Source organism: Patagioenas fasciata, chromosome 5 (genome assembly GCF_037038585.1).
Source record: "Patagioenas fasciata isolate bPatFas1 chromosome 5, bPatFas1.hap1, whole genome shotgun sequence".
Lineage (NCBI taxonomy): Eukaryota > Metazoa > Chordata > Aves > Columbiformes > Columbidae > Patagioenas > Patagioenas fasciata.
This window is the reverse complement of record NC_092524.1, coordinates 7,518,381-7,536,125: the sequence shown is the minus strand read 5'-3', so window position 1 is coordinate 7,536,125 and position 17,745 is coordinate 7,518,381. Positions and strand designations below refer to the sequence as shown.

The following is a 17,745-nucleotide window of genomic DNA, read 5'->3' as shown; positions in this document are numbered from 1 at the left end:
CCGGTAGGAAGCGGAGCCGTGGCCGCGGCTCGACGCTGTCTCCATGGCGACCGGCGGCGCTTCTTGCTGCGTAACTGACGCCAGGCTCCGTAAGTAACGGCCCCGGCCGCCCTCCAGCGCTCGTTCTCGGCCTGGGGCGAGCGGGCACATCTTTTCACCCGCACTTTTCCCTCAGAGATTCCGTTTCCAGCTGTGCCAAGATACTGGGGGCCTCCTTGCCTCTTTCCTCCTTCGTTACGCGGGAGTCCAGGCCGCCCCGCGCTCCCTCTCCCCTCAGGGACTCCACCAGGTGCGGGGAGACTCGGGGCGCACCGGGCACATTTTGGCTTCCCACATTGCTGGCCTTCACTCGTCTCCTCGCCTCGGAGCACAGATTAGCTCCGGCACCGGGAGCCCCCGGGGGCCAGCTCGGCATTCGGTGGGCACCCGGCGTCGGGTTCCCCCCCGCCCGGCTGCTCCGGTGTTTCGGGAGAAAACCGCGGGCACGACGGCGGCTCCTCCGTCCGTCCTCCTCATCGCCTCCCTCACAAATTGTTAAGACGATGGTTTATTTCTATAAAGTATTTGTCCTAAAGGGGAAGGAAGAACATCCTCTTAGTGATAAAAAAATAAGCTCAGGAAGTAGACTTTTAATGATGTACAGGCGTTTCTTCTTTTCTTTTATTTTTTTAAAGCTTAGGTTAGTGGTGTAAACTTCAGCTACTGTAATCTCATTCAATCCTAGCTAGCAAAATCCCTGATACTAGTTCAAAATCAGCCCACACTATGCCTTTAAATGTGTAGTACTCTTCCTTTGACACTATTGTAATGCAACGTGTAAGAATTACAGCAACTCTGTCGTTTTTCATACCCTTTGAACTGTTTAAATGGAGCAGCAGCCAGGCTGTACAGACGCTGGTGGGAAGAAGTGGGAACGTTGTTCTTGGCGTGTTGTTCCCATTCACCACCAGTGCATGAGGGGTGTGGGACAATCAGGGGTGAACAATGATCAAGGAGAATTTATTTACATTTTAACATGGGCGGCAGAGAAGCAAGAGGCTTTCAGGGTAGGTGAGAAAAACATCTAATCTCCAAAACTACTCAAGACCTGTGCGTCAGTCTGATTTTTGTCTATCCTGGTCATCAATGTCTCTAGAAAATAGTCAGTACATTAGTATTTTGCACTTTTCTGCACTGTTTAGGTGGGGTCAAACTTGTAACATGAGTGTCCATAGTTGTCAAAAGGAAATTGCACTTGGGTGGTACAAGTACCAGCCTTGGAAAAAAATCCAGCTCCCTCTGTCAATGTGGTGTTAATTTCTGCAGCACTAGTGTGAGTAATGAGATATATCAAGCTAATTTATACAGTCTCTTTTGAAATTAGAATTTACCTCTCAGGCAAAGGTTACAGTGTGATTGCAGGAGTTACTTTCTTCATTTTGGCTTGTGATCAGCCCACATATAACTTGGAATGGGCCACAGTACTTCATATGTTCCCCTCAGCTGTTGATTGGGGCTGGTGTGTGAACAATTACTGATGATGTAAAGGGGAGGAAATCGTAAAGGATAGGCTGATATATTGGAGATTGATTACTAAACCTGTGCTTTTATCACAAATGGCTAATATCCTCTTACAGACTGGATACATTTATGATATCAGTTTTTATCCTTTATGCCTAAAATTATTTAATGTTGCATATAGAGTTTTTCCATTTTAACTTGTAATACGATTGGTGCCTGAAGTCAGCTCGTAAAATAGTTTAAACTCAGAGTTATTTGAGAGATTGAGAGCATTTGTATCTAATAGTATAATTATCTGTAATTAGTTGTTCAGTATAAAGGTAGCTATCAGTGTTAAGGAATTGTCTCTGAAGTCAGCGGAACAGTTTTGGAGGTGAAATACTCTTTTTCCATGCATGTTCAGCAGTGGTGCAGAAGTAAAAGGAAATTGTTTAATATAACAGTTTGGTGTTCATGGACTACAAAATGCATAAACTATGAAATGAAATCATTGCGGTGTTATTAGGCCTTGTCTGGTATTACAGTCTTTGTGTCTCAGTTTATCTTTTAATTTTAATCTGTCCAGTTACAGAAATCACAATATTATGTTTGGGTTAGTCTTGGCTAATCATACTCTGTCTGGTCATGATGACTTTTGAAGTCATTGATCAATCTCAAGCCAATTTGATAATATTTTTTCGCTAGAGGTATCAAAATTAAGTCAGCTCAAGATCTGGTAAAATCAAAGGGATCTGTAGGGGAGAGATACCAGGGCAAGACTCAGCTCAAACTGTTGCTTTTGGCAGCTACTGGCTGCTAAGTCAGTATATAGTTCCAACTGGCCATAGGATTTGCTGCTTTTCCCTCTTCTGACAGCAAATTGAAAGTAGGTAAAGTGACATGGCAAGTGTGAGGAACTTACTGTGAAAGTCTAGAACATGAGGAGACAGACCATGAAGTCATGGAGAGGATCTGGGACTGCCGTCTTGGAACAGGATGTATAGGACCCAGGTCTGTAGGAAACCAGCCTTCGTTAGTTACTTAATTCATTATATAACAATGTATAGGAGCTGTTAATTTCACTGAAGCTGGACATCTACATATGTTTAAAATTTTTCTTATCTTGTTTAATTTAAGATAATTTATTTGTAGGTTGGCTATTTTAGACATTTTTGTGAGACTATTCAACATTGTAGTAGATGCTGTATTTGAAACTGTCATATAATATTGTGCTGTGTTGTCACAGAAGTATAGGAAAATAATTGTTTAAGGAATTAACTGGACTACTGTGTACATATTAATACAATAAAAAATGACTACAAATGGCAGAGTGGCCCCTTGTCATTTTATTATTTTAAGAAATTGCTGGAACATCCAGACCTTTTCAGTTTTTAACTACGTTTTTACTTCTGTAGGCAATTGGTATTTTTCAGAGTGTTGTTCAGAGTAGTAAAGCTTTTTTGAGTTTTTTTGTTTGTATTTGTTTTATAATGCCCTATGTGTTTTATAAAAATCAGAAGGCAAGTCTTTCTCCGATTACTTAGCATCTAGAATATCGAAAATATTGGAAAAATTACAGTTTTTGCAACAAACACCTTTTTGTAGGTTGAAAGGCAAAGTTATTTAGTATAATTCCTATCTGGACAAGTGTGTCCCTATCTGGACAGCACTTCTGTTTGTTAAATTACAGCATACACTGTAATGCTCTTCTTGATACAAAGCACTACATGTGAATTAGTCCGTTAGCTCACTTGTTTCTTAACTAATGGTTTTCCGAAAGGATAGTTTTCTCTGCTTTCTGGTTTGTCTTGTAACTGAAAAGAACCAGGATTCATGGGAATAAAGCCTGAAAAAAGCACCAGATCGCCTCGTTTGAATTTTTGTGGATTACAGGACTGTTCTGTTTTTTATCTGACTGTCAATATTAAAAGATGGAAAATTCCTCACTTGTGAGAAGGCTGTTTCAACAGCTAATTATCCTACCATTAAAAATTGTCCCTAATTCTAAACTTGGATTTGCCTGGCTTCTATTTCCAGCCATCAATCCTTCTTACACCTTTTGCCTTGAACTGCGGTATTTTAGCATCTCATATATATAGACATAAATGAGCACTGAGTATTTATTTGGTTTTGATAAATTTAAGATATTAAGTAATGCACAAGTATATATTTTGTCTTAAATGATTTTTTTGTAGTTATTCTTCATTTTTCCAACTTTTTAATGTGCATTTAATAATATGTTATTTCACGATGGGATCTCACTAATACCCCTTCAGGGTATTGCATTTGGACTGTTTAAGTCAGTACAGTGGCCCAAGTTTTCTGTCAGAGCTGTAGTAGATAGCTGACTCAAAATAATGGTGCAAGTGAAAATTCTGAATTCTGTTCCTTGGGAGCAATTGTTTTGGCTGTGCAAGATTAAAAAAAAAAACCAACAAACTAATTTGTTCAACCTTGAGCAATGTTTGGCTTCTTTAGATATTAAAAATCCTTGGAAGAGATAGGATTATTTAAAACAGATTTTTTTTTTCATTGTTTTAAGAGCAAAGTGTCAGAGATCTGAATGTCAAGTTCTTCCAGAATTTCTTTTAATTGGGTCAGATTTTTCAACAGTAAAAAGAAGAGCAAAGTTTTGTCTCCCAGGAGATGTGGGTATGATAGACTAAATGTCATAATGATGTGAACAAATGAGATGTAACATGCACTGAAAATATATGTTTTCCATTAATTTTCCACAAAAATGATTGAAAATGTCTTGGGAATTATTTAAGCAATTTACAATATTGTTTAAGAAGGTACATCTGGGCACACTGAGTACAGTCTTTTGTCGTTCATTAGCAATGTATTTAATGAGGGCTTTTTTAAGTGATAGATAGTTAAGGTAACAGACAAGTGACAGATTGTTTGTCTTTAACGATTTCCCTGCTTCAGGCCCATTACAAAGCAATTAGAAATCTGACAGCATTTTTACTCTGCATTACCGATCAGCTAAAGTGATGAGAAATGAGAGGTGATGAATATTAATTGTATATTTTCATATAATTATCATAAATTATTACCTTGTCTAGTGTGCTGCAGGTGGAGTAAAATCAATGGATGAAAATTCAGTCAAATACGATAATTTGAAAGATTTTATGACTTAGTTTTTGTCTTTAAAGTGCAGTGTCAATCAGTCTAAACCAGGCATAGATTAACTGAGGAAAATACAAAGACACTCATACCTTTCCTTGCTTTGCTAACACTGATCCGCATGACAATTATTTCTCTTCTGTAGCCTGCCGCATTTACACTGGAGTTATATCGATGCCTGTGCAACTTTTTCCTGTAAATATTTACTTAATATTTGAACATTAAAATAATTTAAAAGCTTGGCTGAATGGAGAACCAGATCTTCTCATCTTTTTTCACCCCCTTGGTATATATGCACTGTAACTTCTTGCTTATTTGCATTGTGCTTTTATTCTCAGAGGACACCTGCCTCTAACAAAAATGAGGAGTGTTCATATGACTTGTTTATTTAAGTATGGACCTTTATTCAAATGTTGTTCTGAACACAAACTCATCATTAGTAAACACCCATAATAAACAGGTGTTAAAGAATCCTACTTGGTTCCACGCCTCAAGTAATAAGTCTTCATGACACCCCTAGCATTGGTCTTGAAAGTTCAAAGGAGATTATCAGTTCCTTTTCAGACAGAGACAAAGAAGGCACGAAGACTGAAGTGTCAAAGGAACAATGAATTTAGGTGTTCTGTTTTGGAATACAAAACTCCTAGAGCTTACAGTACCTATCCTTGTAATCTATCTCCTATGTTCAGAGCGAGATTTCATTTACAGTTAGTGGAAAAACTCCAAAAACAGGTTTTCCAAATCAGATATCTAGAAAGTGTGGCTAGTGTTTGTGTTTTTCCTGGGAAATTTTGCTTGGTATGATTTATCCAATATAACTTCAGAAATTTAAGACAAAGACAAGAATGATATTCAGTTCATCTGGGGCATCAGACCTTAGCCATGAGACAATTCTCTCTTCTCCTGCATTTCCCTGCACATTTCTGGCTCAGTGAAGTGAGTGAATTGGAGGAATCATAAGAACAAATGATTAATTCACTAAGTCTATCAGAATCCATGTACTTTAAGTAAACTAAGAACTGCTTGTGCAAATTTATATTTTTATCTTGATTTTCAGTGCTTGACTTTGCAAACTTGATAATTTAAGCAAACTGTTTTTGAACAACAACAAGCTACTGTCTTAATTTGGTTTGGTTTATGAGCACAAGAACTAAAGAGCAGCTACACAGGGTTAAACGTGTACTTAGCCTTCTATCTCTGATAGTGGCCTGTGGTGGAGGGAAAGATAGTAAGAAACAGCACCGTTGTAGAGAAATGCTTCAGGTGTTTAATCCTCCAAAATGTGAAGTTTTCATATATATATAAAATTAATCTGTGGGCTAACAATATGCAGTGACTTGTTTGAAGTTAAGGGTTTTGTTCTTTAAGCAACTAACATTACTTGGTTATACTTTGGCAGTATGGTATACCCTAATCCTCATTTTCGTCATAATGGGATTTCCTTTGAGACATCGCCATGCTATAAACAGCCTCATTCCTGTCCTCATTGCTTGCAAATGGAAAAGGTAGCATGACTAGGCTGGCACCACAATGCACTACTGCTGAGGCCTCATGGTCATTTTAATGAATCTTATTTAGGCTGGATCTTGTCAAGGTCCAATATTATTCAAGTTTAAATTATACACAATTATATGCCATACATTATATAGTAAATGTTTTCATATGTTGTCATTTCAATCCCAGCACTGTCATGTAGGCTCAGTGGAGTTAATTAATAAAGGATTGCATCATGCTCCATGAGATTCTATCCCTCTGTAAATTCCAAAAGAGCGCCATTTTATGGCTCTGATTTTTTTGTGTCTGCCATAGAATACAGTTTTAATACCCATCGACTCTCTCAGTATTAAAATTGCAGTTATGCCTGGATCGCATGTGGATTTTTCAAACCGAAGGGCCTCTTTTCTTCCTGTCTCTCTTGTACATATGTCCACAGTCTGCAGTAGTCACGTGCTGCTAACCATGTGGATAAAGCCGCATGTTATGTCATATTTCTTCTTTTAAAAATTTCTATAGTGAAAAGACTGAATAAGAGTCCTTTTGTTGATATACCCTGATCTTTATTCCAATATACTTTAATCAAATATTCAAGTGTCTAAAACCCCTCATCAGAAACAGGTATGTTTGGTGTCACATTGGTTCCTTGTTAATGCAAACTGCAATGTACACAAAGGCAACGCAGCAGCAACTGTGGTGTCTATAAAGCTTACAAATGTGACAGATCGACTGTATTTCACAGTTTATGTTAAAACCAGCTTCTTGAGAAAGGTAATTATAAAATGAAATATTTAGTTCTGGTATTTAGATTATTCATTTTATTTTAATTGGCTTTTTCCAAGATAATTGGATATGTTTCCACATGTTTATTGAAGAGGAGCACTAGGCTCATTGGCTTATTGCTTATTTTCTTTAGAGACGGAGTTTATAATTTATCATACTTTTGATTAACATTTTTCCATTATGTAGATTATTTTAAAGACTAAAGTATTTTCCAAGCATGGCGGCAAGTAGTAAAATGCTTTTTAGCATTACAAGAAAGAATAACGTTGCCATACTTCAAATACTATTTCACTCCATATATTTTTCAGTCTTAGCTTAAGCAAAACTCCCATTGTCTTTTCAGTTTGAACTGTGAGATGTAGTTTGAAGATACAGCTACGCTGATCTAATGACTTGTTGTCAGTGAAAGTAGTAAAGTTCTTCTGTGGTTCCCTTTTCACCTGCTTCAGTCATCTTACATCTTACTGCCCTTGCATCAGCACTGCCATTCCTGTGACCACACAGTGAAATAATTGCTGGAGATAAATGAGCAAAAATCTAATTCTGCCAAAAATGTTATGATGTTCCACGGATTCAGCTCCACTGAACAGACTTGTCATGCATCAGTGCCAGCACAGAGAAGGTGGCTGGAGAACCTGTCCAGCAGAAAGGGAAGAGATGGAAGAGGGGAGCAAATCTGCCCATTTGGACGTCAATTAGCCATTAGATCATATCACTTTATCATCAAATTGCAGTAAGTTAGACTGAGTAAAATTTCTAAAAGTAACCACATGGTAAATAAAGCCGCTTTGAAGTAACGCATATCACCAGCGAACGTTCGAAGGTTAAGAGATATAAAAGAGGAACAGTATTCCATCACAGAAGGTCAATCCAGTGAAATGGGAATTAATGTTACTGAATAAAATTTGCATTTCTTTCTGATTTTTGTCACTGGCACTGAGGTTCACCCAGTTTAACATTAAAATTATATTTCAGCAATATAGTTGGCTTTCTTGGCCCTTAGGATTACTTGGGTTCTGTTGTTACCTTAATGTTGATTTGGGGAGGGGGGTTGTTGTCCATTGGTACTTCAGACAAGTTCAGGGCTCATTGTGCTAGACACTGTACAGACATATAGTTAAAAAAAGTTCCTATCACCAAAAAAGAAAGTAGATCTATTTAACAAAAGATCTAGAAGAAAGAGGAATTCCAGGAATTTGGGAGGGCGGTGAAAAAGTAAAAGGGATCATTTTGTAAGATTAAAAGGTTTTGTAGCTGTTTCCAATGTTTAAAGTTTGTCATGGTGATTTATTGAACATAGTGATATGTCTTCATTTTGTATACTGTGAAAATAACAATATATACTTCAAACACAAATGTTCATTTAAGAAATGCACAACGGGGCTTCAGTCTTGCAAAGTTTTTGTCGCGTGGTTTTTGCAGTAGTGTTGAAAATGAAAGATTCATTTTCACAGGTAACTTGCACGTCAGATGACAGATCTCATGCATAAGACAGTATAATGTAGGGGTTTCTCAACTGACCACGAGTCTGTTGCAATCATTGATAGGTAAAATATTAGACTATATGTACGTCCAAAAGCCAGTGATCTATTTTAGATTGCTATAAATTCTAACCCAGACTCAGGTACTTGTATTTGAATGTCTATCACATACTTGTTTTCCCTAAATTTAATTTAAAAAAAAGAACCCTGACTTGCAAAAGTAATAACAAAACTCCTAAGTTCTTGGTGATGTCTTTGTATAAACAACTTCTGAAACACAATATTTTTTCCATTCTAACAAGGGTAGAGGAGAGAGGGGGCAGCAGGGAGAAGAGGTGGTTTTATTGGAAATCTGTATGACTTTATTTCAGGTGTTTCTGATTTTATTATATAAATAGATAATCAGATTAATCCAAGTCCACAGAGAATGCATTTTCTCTGTTTATTTATAGCCTGCAAATTTCCTTCCCGACTCCAAGGAAAGAACAATTTGCAAAGTATACATGCATCCAAATGAAACCCTGCCTATAACCCACCATGTTCTCACCATCTGTAGAGAATATTATGATATAATATTGGTTTGGTTTTGTAATCACTATTTAATCATCAGTCTTAAAAAAAAGCTTATGCTTCCATTTTAGTAACAATCTTTTGTACTTCTAAATAGGAAATAGAAAACAACAGAAGTCCAATAAGTGCTCAGGAAAAATACCATATGGCGTGTGCATCATCACAAAAATACGATGAGCTCTTAACTTTGCAAACGTCTTCATGCCACATGGATGCACAACCTACATTAGCAAAAAATGTGTGAGTAAAGCCATGGCAACTTTTCACTCATGTCATTTATCAAAGTTGCTTAATTTGCTGCTGTGTGAGAACTTGTAAAAATATAATTGAGTAAATATTTTCTTAGCATCAGTCTCAGTCTAAAGATGAAGAGAAGTAAAACATTTAAAGTATTTTTATAGTTTCTCTGTATAGTATAATCTCAGTTTCACTCCAGTAAGGGGAAAAAAATATCTCAAAACACTACAGATAGCTTGATTTTCAAATTTTGTCTTTATTTAAAATTTTAGTTCTTTCAGTGTTTTTGAATCCTTCATTCTGGCTCCATCTGTAGCTGACTTAGTGTTCGCGGAAACTGTAAAATAATCTTGTCTTCTCACGTTTCTCCAGCTCTTTAGGTACCAGCTCTTCGTCTTTGGTCGGATGGTAAACTGGAACGCTGAGTCATGATATTAATAATTGATTTCAATCAGGAGGGCTGACGATGTTTTTGTACCAAAGAAATTAAAAGCATGATTAGAAATGACAAGATACTGCATGTATCTTGAAGAGACCCATTGTGTCCTGAAAGCCCCTGCCAGAGTCCAGTGAGGGCTGGCTGCGCCCTGAGGACCAGGCTGTGGGGCAGGGGCTTTGTCAGGCCAGGCCCAGCCAGGCTGGCAGCTGGGACAGCCAGAGCTTGGCTTCTCAGGCAAGTCAGTCAGTAAGCCGGGCTCAGGACTAGGTCTGCTGACAGGATCAGACACAACCAGCAGTCGCCAGGCCAAGCTGGGGGGTCAGCCTGTGAGCCAGGGCCTGGGTGCAGATCAGCAGGGCCCATGGCTGGGTGCAGCTGCCTTGCAGGTGGGGGACACCTCAGGCAAGGCCAGGCTCTAGAACTTCAGCCCAGGCCGCCCTGCAGAGCCGTCTGGCAGCTCCCCACGGGCACGGGGGGGAAGGAGGGGCTGCCCTGAGCTGCGCTGTGTCTGAGCTGGCCCTGAGCCCAGCAGCAAACCCCAGGAGGGGAATGCAGCCAGGGCCCTCACAGCCATTACAGAGCCCAAGGTGCTTCACAGAGAAACATGGGAGCAGGTGGCGGCCATTTTAACTGTGCAAGTCTAAGTGACACCTAAGTATCCAACTTTTACAGCTTCTTATTTACTCTATTATCTACCTAGCTAGTAAAACTCTGCTATGGTGACTCAATTATCAGTTTCTTTGTGAGTACTTATTCTGGTCAAAGAAATGCCTGTTCTAATTTTTTGCCCCGATTTATTTTCCATACTGTGGCGACTTCATTCCTTAAGCATTGAGTAGGTTTTGTGTGTTCCCGGGACTGAAAGAAAATCCATTTCTGTGGCATTTGGGGTGACACAGAAGAGATGCATTGACTGCTGTCTGGTTTCTTGGCTAAGTAAGAAGAGATAGTAAACGCTGTCGGATTATTGTGATATCCGAAAAAGGATTGTTTTAACATTTTCTTCTGCATTAGGCACCAGTTACCTATCTGAGCAGTATAGTTTCTTCTCTTTAGTGTACTGGAGAAAAACCTTTGGTGGCCAAGGGCCTGTGGGATGCCAGGGTTTCAGTGGGGAAGTGACAGAGAATGGAGACGCAGTTTCTTTCTATTCATTGACTCGGAGATCCAGGATAAGATTTTCATTCAAGCTCTTGGCAAAATTCCCAACAATTTTAGTTGGACATGAGTTTCACACACAGCCTGTACTTATTAGGTTATTACTTGGGGTGTGCTCATTTAGAATGGATTGTAGTTTAGTGATAGCCTGTAATTGCAAAGAGTATTAGGAGAAAAGGAGAAGATTTGGCTTTCTTAAGAAAAGGAAAATAAACATCACCTTTTTCTTCCCAGCTGCTGTATGAGTTGAGAACAGTTTAGTTTACTTGGCAGGTGTGAGGTTTGTGGCATTATTTGTTGAACAAGACCCTTCCCAAAGTGTGTGTAAAGCTGCCCTTTGTTGGGTGAGTTATTATGAAACCAGTTTCCCAAACATATTAAATTTATGAAGTATTAGGCTTTGGTTTTTATCAGCTAAATATTGTACACTGTGGGTTTCCTGTATAATCAAATTAATTTTAGAATTTTCACAAGTCTTATGATGTTGTTAATGCAGGCCTGTACCAGAAAATGCTTTAGGACCATGATATGTGAAACGTCATGTTTTCATCTATCAATATAAAGTTATATTAATATGCTTATCTGGACCATATATGCACGTAGTGCAACAATAATGTAAGTGCAAACAAATATGAAACATACATGATGGCTGGAGAAAAACACATTAACAATGCGAACAAATAATGAATAAGATTGCTTAGCCCCTCCATTGTGGTTAAGATCTGATGTTGCCATCATTTTAATTTTCAGTACCTTCGGTAGCTAAATAAAATACCTTTGCCATGTAGATAATGCTTTTCTTGAGAAAACCAACATGAAGTGCAAGTACAAAAATAAAAATGATAAGATACATTTGAATATGTAAATGTAAATTGGAGAATATTAGAATAAATCTCTATATCTTTTGAGTGACTACTGAAAAAAATAAAGCAAAGAATACAAGCTTGTCAAATATGCGGTATAAATTCATAATTTAGGTAAAAATGGATGACTAGATGTAACAAAGAGACGACCAAATAATGAAGGGCTAAAGGGTGGTTGTTACATCTGATATACTTCATTGTATATTATAAGTAATTGCTATCCATAAAAAATTCCATGGTTTCTGTATAAGAAAAAGAGACAATTTGACAGGCAACACTAGTAGTAAGCGGCAGCAAGTACAAATCCTTGGCAACTGTCATTATCCTGCTGTTGAATTCACATCCAAAACTGTGTGAACTTTGACCTGTATGGCTGTTACTGAGCAAACGTCTGTTAAAGTAGCTTTTTTTTTTTTCATTTATGGAAAAAATATAAGCCATGTGCAGATTTGTGTCTTAAAACATTGTATGAACTGTTTACTTTTCCTTAGTATACTGTTTTCTGTTTAAAGAGAAATGTGCTTTGGTTAGACAATAATGAATAATTAGAAAGTTGCATTAAAGCAATAGAATAAAAATTTTAGTCTGAGGTAGCTAAAGAATTTCGACATGTAGAACACACTGAAAGTAACAGTTCCTTTTGAAATAATTACAAAAAGACTTCAGTGCTTTGGCCAAGAGTAAACAGCAGTTTAATTGCTTTTAAATGGGGAAAAGAAAAGTTGTTAGAGCGCATTAGGTTTTTAGGATTTTTCATTTATTTTCCCATTTCAATTTCTGATTTAAAAGTATTTTTTCTCTGTATCTATCTGGGCATCCTTACTTGTGTCATAAAAATAGGATCACAACATTTTGGTGTTAGCGGCTAGCAACGTTTACTGTTGACTAAGAAGTTTTGCTTTAATATACAGTACCAGGCTGTTTTTCCTGACAAGTGAATGCTGTTTCAAATTGGCTCTTTTATGAGGTTTCCACATATTAAGACTTTCATTTTGTGGTGTTTCATCTCCAGAAGGATGGGCACCAGGTTTACATCTAAATTTTACTTTTCTCCAAATATAAAATAGCTCAGCAGTGAAGAGTAAGTTACTCTTGGTAATTGCACACTTGCATTTTCTGTTTGATAGCACCTCAGTTAAGGAATTGGAGTGTATGCACAAGTACCCAAAGGTTTACATACATTGTATATATAAATAGTTCTTATGATGGTGGGAAATTTTAAGAAAAATCTGGACAAGGACGGGTGAACAATACTAGTGGTGGTCCTGTAGGTATTTTCCTTGTACAGTGTAATCTAGTAACAGGAGGTTTAGTAGGTACCATATATTCTTGAAGAGTAGTAGCCCTGTAGTACTGTAGTAGTACTGTTAATATTCCGTAAAAATAGTTCCTGAGTAGTAAATAAGGATGTCATCTGCTAAAGAAGGACATTATCTCCGGAATAAATAATGACAATTATTTTTATTGTGTAAAGAAATTGGTTTCTGATTTTGTATTTATTTTCTGCTTTTGAAGTGGGGAAAAAATAGCCTTTTAAGAAAGAGCATTTACAAAAAATGATGTCCTCTTGCTGTCACGAGTCAGGATTCAAAACACAGCACAGTGTATCCAGACTCATAATACTAAAAAGAGTTTTCTTTGATTGAGCTCCAATATTTAGTATTCCTGTGATAGCAGGTTAGTTTAAGGATTCCCTAGGTAAACATACTGCAATCCGTGTGGATGAATTTTGAAGTTCACATTTGTTGTGACATTGGTTTTGTTATTTATAGTTGGAATATTCTGACGCTTAAGAATGATTTGAACATGAAGAAAGAATGAGGGCTTGACCTCACCCAATTCCGTTCTTGCTTCTTGGTCTTTGACATTGCTGTTGGCAGAGTTGCACTACTGCTGATTTGGGTCTGACTGGATAAAATTAGATTGTGTGATCCTCACAGGGGCGAATATTCCATCTAGACTTTTGGCCTACACTATAAGGTAATTTTGTGCCATTAACAGGAGCCTCAAACTGGAAGGTGTTTTTTTTTCATTTAAAAAATAATGTTTTTATGCAAATAAAACTTTTTTTTTTAGCTTTATGAGATAATTTTGTGTTCAGTTTGTAATAAGGAAAGCTAGCAGAGACTTAGTGCTAGTGCAGTATAGTTGAAATACCTACTGCGTTTCACCATAATCCTGTCCCACAGCACTTTATACAGCTTATAACTTGTGCAAAGGTTAATTGAACTGAATTCTGAAACTATTTTATAGTTTTCTGAAATAACACAGTTTCATAAGGTGTTTCCCAACTTAAATTATTGTAGGCTTTTCTGAACTCTGTGCAATAAGTACTAATTTAAAGTAGTTGAAAGACCAGAGCAAAATGATAAAATTTTAACTGTATTTATCATATTTCTGTTTCAGAAAATGTTTCCCTCTGTATGCAAAAACAGCTGTTAACAATATCGAAGGGAAGCAAAGCTCTAGACAGCCTGTGTTTGCCTGTAATATTTGCTTGCAATCAGCAATGGTATCAAGAAGGTCAAGACTGCAGGATTGTTCTACACATCAAATAAAATCAGTTCAGAGCTGTGCTGGAGTATCAGACATACAGACAGCTACAAATCAAGCAGTACAGACAACTTCTCTCTTACATCACCATTCAAGAGAAACAGAGCTCAAAGTGTGGCCACAGGTCAACTAAGGTAATCAAAGCTCTTTGTTGCTTTTAATCATGACCGCTGCAGTTCGGTTACCTCGTAATGATGATTCAGTTGATATTCTAAAACACACTTGGCTAATTTTTATGAAGATTCCATGACCTAAAAAATTCTCAGAGTATATCCTTTTTAAAAGGGTACTGATTTCATCAAACATTTCTGAAAGACAAATAAAATGGCAATAAGCCAGGCATCTCACTTTGCTTTACAAATTTTTAATAGACTTAACACTAGATAGGTAATATCCATCAAGTTTACCCTCTGTAAAGAAGAATGTGATTCTCTGTCATTAATCCAAAAGGAATTGATTCTGCTTGTCTGGAGAATCCAAGACAACAATTGGATTTTGCAATGTACCATAAAGGTGATTAAAGCAATGACCTGGTGAGCAAAAGTGTATTTTAGTGTGTTTAATTGAGATCTCCTCATCAAAAGCTTTTTCTTGCTAATGTCTTCTATTTTGAGTAGGTAAATTATTGTAAACTGAGACAAACCTAGATGACTGCTGTTATCATTGTGCCCCCTCATTTGTGTGCAGACATGACCTCAAATAGGATACAAATGGCTCTTACATTTCTTTCTTGTAAATGTTTTCTGAATGTGCTTTGTTCAAAACTGCTGAAATATTTGTATGATAAGACATATAGTTTGATAAACCTGTCCCCTGGTGGATGAAAGTCTTACACTCTAAAGCCAAAAAGTGAATTTATAGTTACTTTGTAAGGGGGCCACATGCTGACTTTCTTATTTATATGGTTTAGTACTCAACACCAAAGTAGTGATGCTGATCTAATAGCATGACTTGCTTTAAAAATGCTGCAAAGAATACAAATATCTAGAAATCTTATGTGGTCATTTTGTCATTCAAGAAATGTGGAAAGTGTAAAAGATGTAAGATTACCGCCATGACATTATGGTTTAAGTGAAGTATCAGTTCAGTGCTACTTGAAATCAATGGATAAACTTCTAAGGTTGTTCATGGAACAGAAATTCAAATTCAGACCTCAAGGCAGTTTTGAGTTCTGCATGGGAACCTCTTGTTGCAGACTGCGATGGAGACCGTATGTCACAAATGGCCTTGCTGAAGTGTGACATTTTGTTACAAATCTGCTTCTCTCCACCTTTTTTTCTTTTAAAGAAAAGTCTTACTGTGGTATTATTCAGAAGTTGTCTGTGGTATGAGCATTTTAAAACAGTATTATGATTTTTTTAAATTGAGTATTAGTTCATTTAATTTCATTCTGGCAGCCGCATTGAATATATTTTGCTATCTGGGAAACAGAAACAATTAACAATAAGCCCCACTCTGCAGTCACTGTACAGGCATAATTGCTGTCAACTTGATTGAAATTTTGCCTGAGAAAAGACAGTCATCACTTCTTACTTTTTAAACTAGAAGTTATAATCTCCATAGTACACACTGAAAGCACTATTTAATTACAAGTTTTCTCAGAAAAAAAAAATCTGTATTTATTTGTGCTGATAGATTTTGAAAAATACTTTCAAAATTAGGTGATGTATTTTCTTATGAAATTCTTAAGATATTGCATAAAAGGACTTCATAGCGGAGTTAAGCAACTGCTTTCCAAGTATTCTAGAAGTTCTGAATAAATTCAGTTTGGGATAGATTAAGTCTGTTTTGCTTATAACAGTCCAATTTCTCTGTCTTTTCTATACTTATGTGTTGGGAACTAAATTATTAGACTGTGAAGAATTCTAACGATTGTATGTTCAGATTGTCTTTTCACACGATTACTATAATAAGTTATTAAAAAAATACAAATACCTTGGATTGTTTCTTTAAATTGCTAAACTGGACTTTTTTTCAACAGAATTACCCGTGCTCTTCCTTTCAAAACTCCGGCATGTCCAGGGGGCATTGAAATATCCCAAGTTGTTAAACAGCAGCCAAATGTAATCAGATTTCATAGCGTACAAAAATGGCAGAAGAAGGATCTTTGATAAAGTTTCTGTGTCTTTAATTAAGACAGTAACCTCTAACAGAAGTTCTTTTGCATGGATGAAGTTCATTTGTAACTTTTTTCCTTTAAAATAAGCTTACATGAAACTTTACTTCCTTTTTACACTATTCTTAAAATGTGTGACTTGTTAAAAATCCTTATAAATGCTAAGTTAAATAAATGACACCATAATGTCCAATATTATTTAACATTAGGAGGCAAGAGCACAATACTGTTAAACCAATCTTTTTAAGGTTATGTGTTTTTCACATGTTGTTATGCGTTTTTCTCATGTTGTTATGCTATGATTTCTAGCAATAACTAAAACACTAAGTAACTTGCAGTGCAGTTACTGTGATCGGTAAATTACTTGTGAGTGGATTTATTTTATTTCCAATTTTAGTCTTTCTGAGTAAATCTCGATCATAAAAGAAATATGTTTGCAATCAGTATTCCTTACCTCTTGCGTTCATTTAGCTGCTGGAGGAGTGCTCAGGAAAACTGAATCTGAACATGGCTGCACGATGAGTGTTCTTGGCAGACGGCTCTGAAGCACTAGAACCTAAAGATGTACCCTATGATGCCGACGTTTGTATTTCAACTGGAGAGACCTTTTTCTAGCCATTCAAAAAAAATAAAAGGTAAAAAACCAAACCCAAAACTGAGAACCCCCAGCAAATGGCTTAAGGGGTGCAATTAAAAATGATTTTCGTCCTGTCTTTTTGCATGGTTTAACAAAACTAATGTTTACTCATTTACAGCTCAGTAAGAGGATAATGTGCTTAATGAAAGAAAAATCTACTGACAGCCACGTTTATTGCCCTTCATTAGCATTGGTACTTAATTTAATATAGATCTGAATAGACATTAGGGAGCCTGCAGGAGGTTAAATGGTGAAAATGTAAAGAGATTATTGAATTTACTGTTTAGTTTCAGTGACATCAAACAGACATAATTAATTAGGCTTAGTCCACTAGCAAAAATAATCCAGAATGTGAGACTGACTTCATTAATGTCATTGTTTAAAATATTTGGAAGTTTAATACAGCACTATGCAATATCTACTTTACTATATTAATTTTAGATTGCTTGGTACGACCATTATTAATTTTTTCCATGTTCTCATTCCTTTACCAATCTGGTAAACATGTTTTATTTTTGACAAGATGAGGGGAACTCTTTCTGAATCCTTTACAGTTTAAATGTGAATGTGAATGTTTCTGTCGTATTTTAAGATCATGAAGTACATTGATTTCTTCAGCAAATTTGTGGTAACGTTTTATAACGTTAGCTTAAATAAAGCTCAGTATAAAATTAAAGATACTAATTGGGTATTCCATTAAACCATTAATTCAATTTTAATTTATATAAGCTAATATATAAAAAATATATATATATAAATATATAAAAAAGCAAAATTGTAATGAGGATAGGGTATGTGTAGGTCGG

At 36.6% G+C, this 17,745-nt stretch overlaps 1 long non-coding RNA gene across 1 annotated transcript; it reads left to right on the top strand.

Annotated features, from left to right (window-relative positions):
• Nucleotides 1-10: 10 nt before the first annotated feature.
• On the top strand, nucleotides 11-17,102 carry LOC139828070 (uncharacterized). Its single transcript, XR_011739250.1, has 3 exons — nucleotides 11-89; nucleotides 14,040-14,320; nucleotides 16,774-17,102. It is a non-coding gene; the product is annotated as an uncharacterized lncRNA (long non-coding RNA).
• Nucleotides 17,103-17,745: the final 643 nt, after the last annotated feature.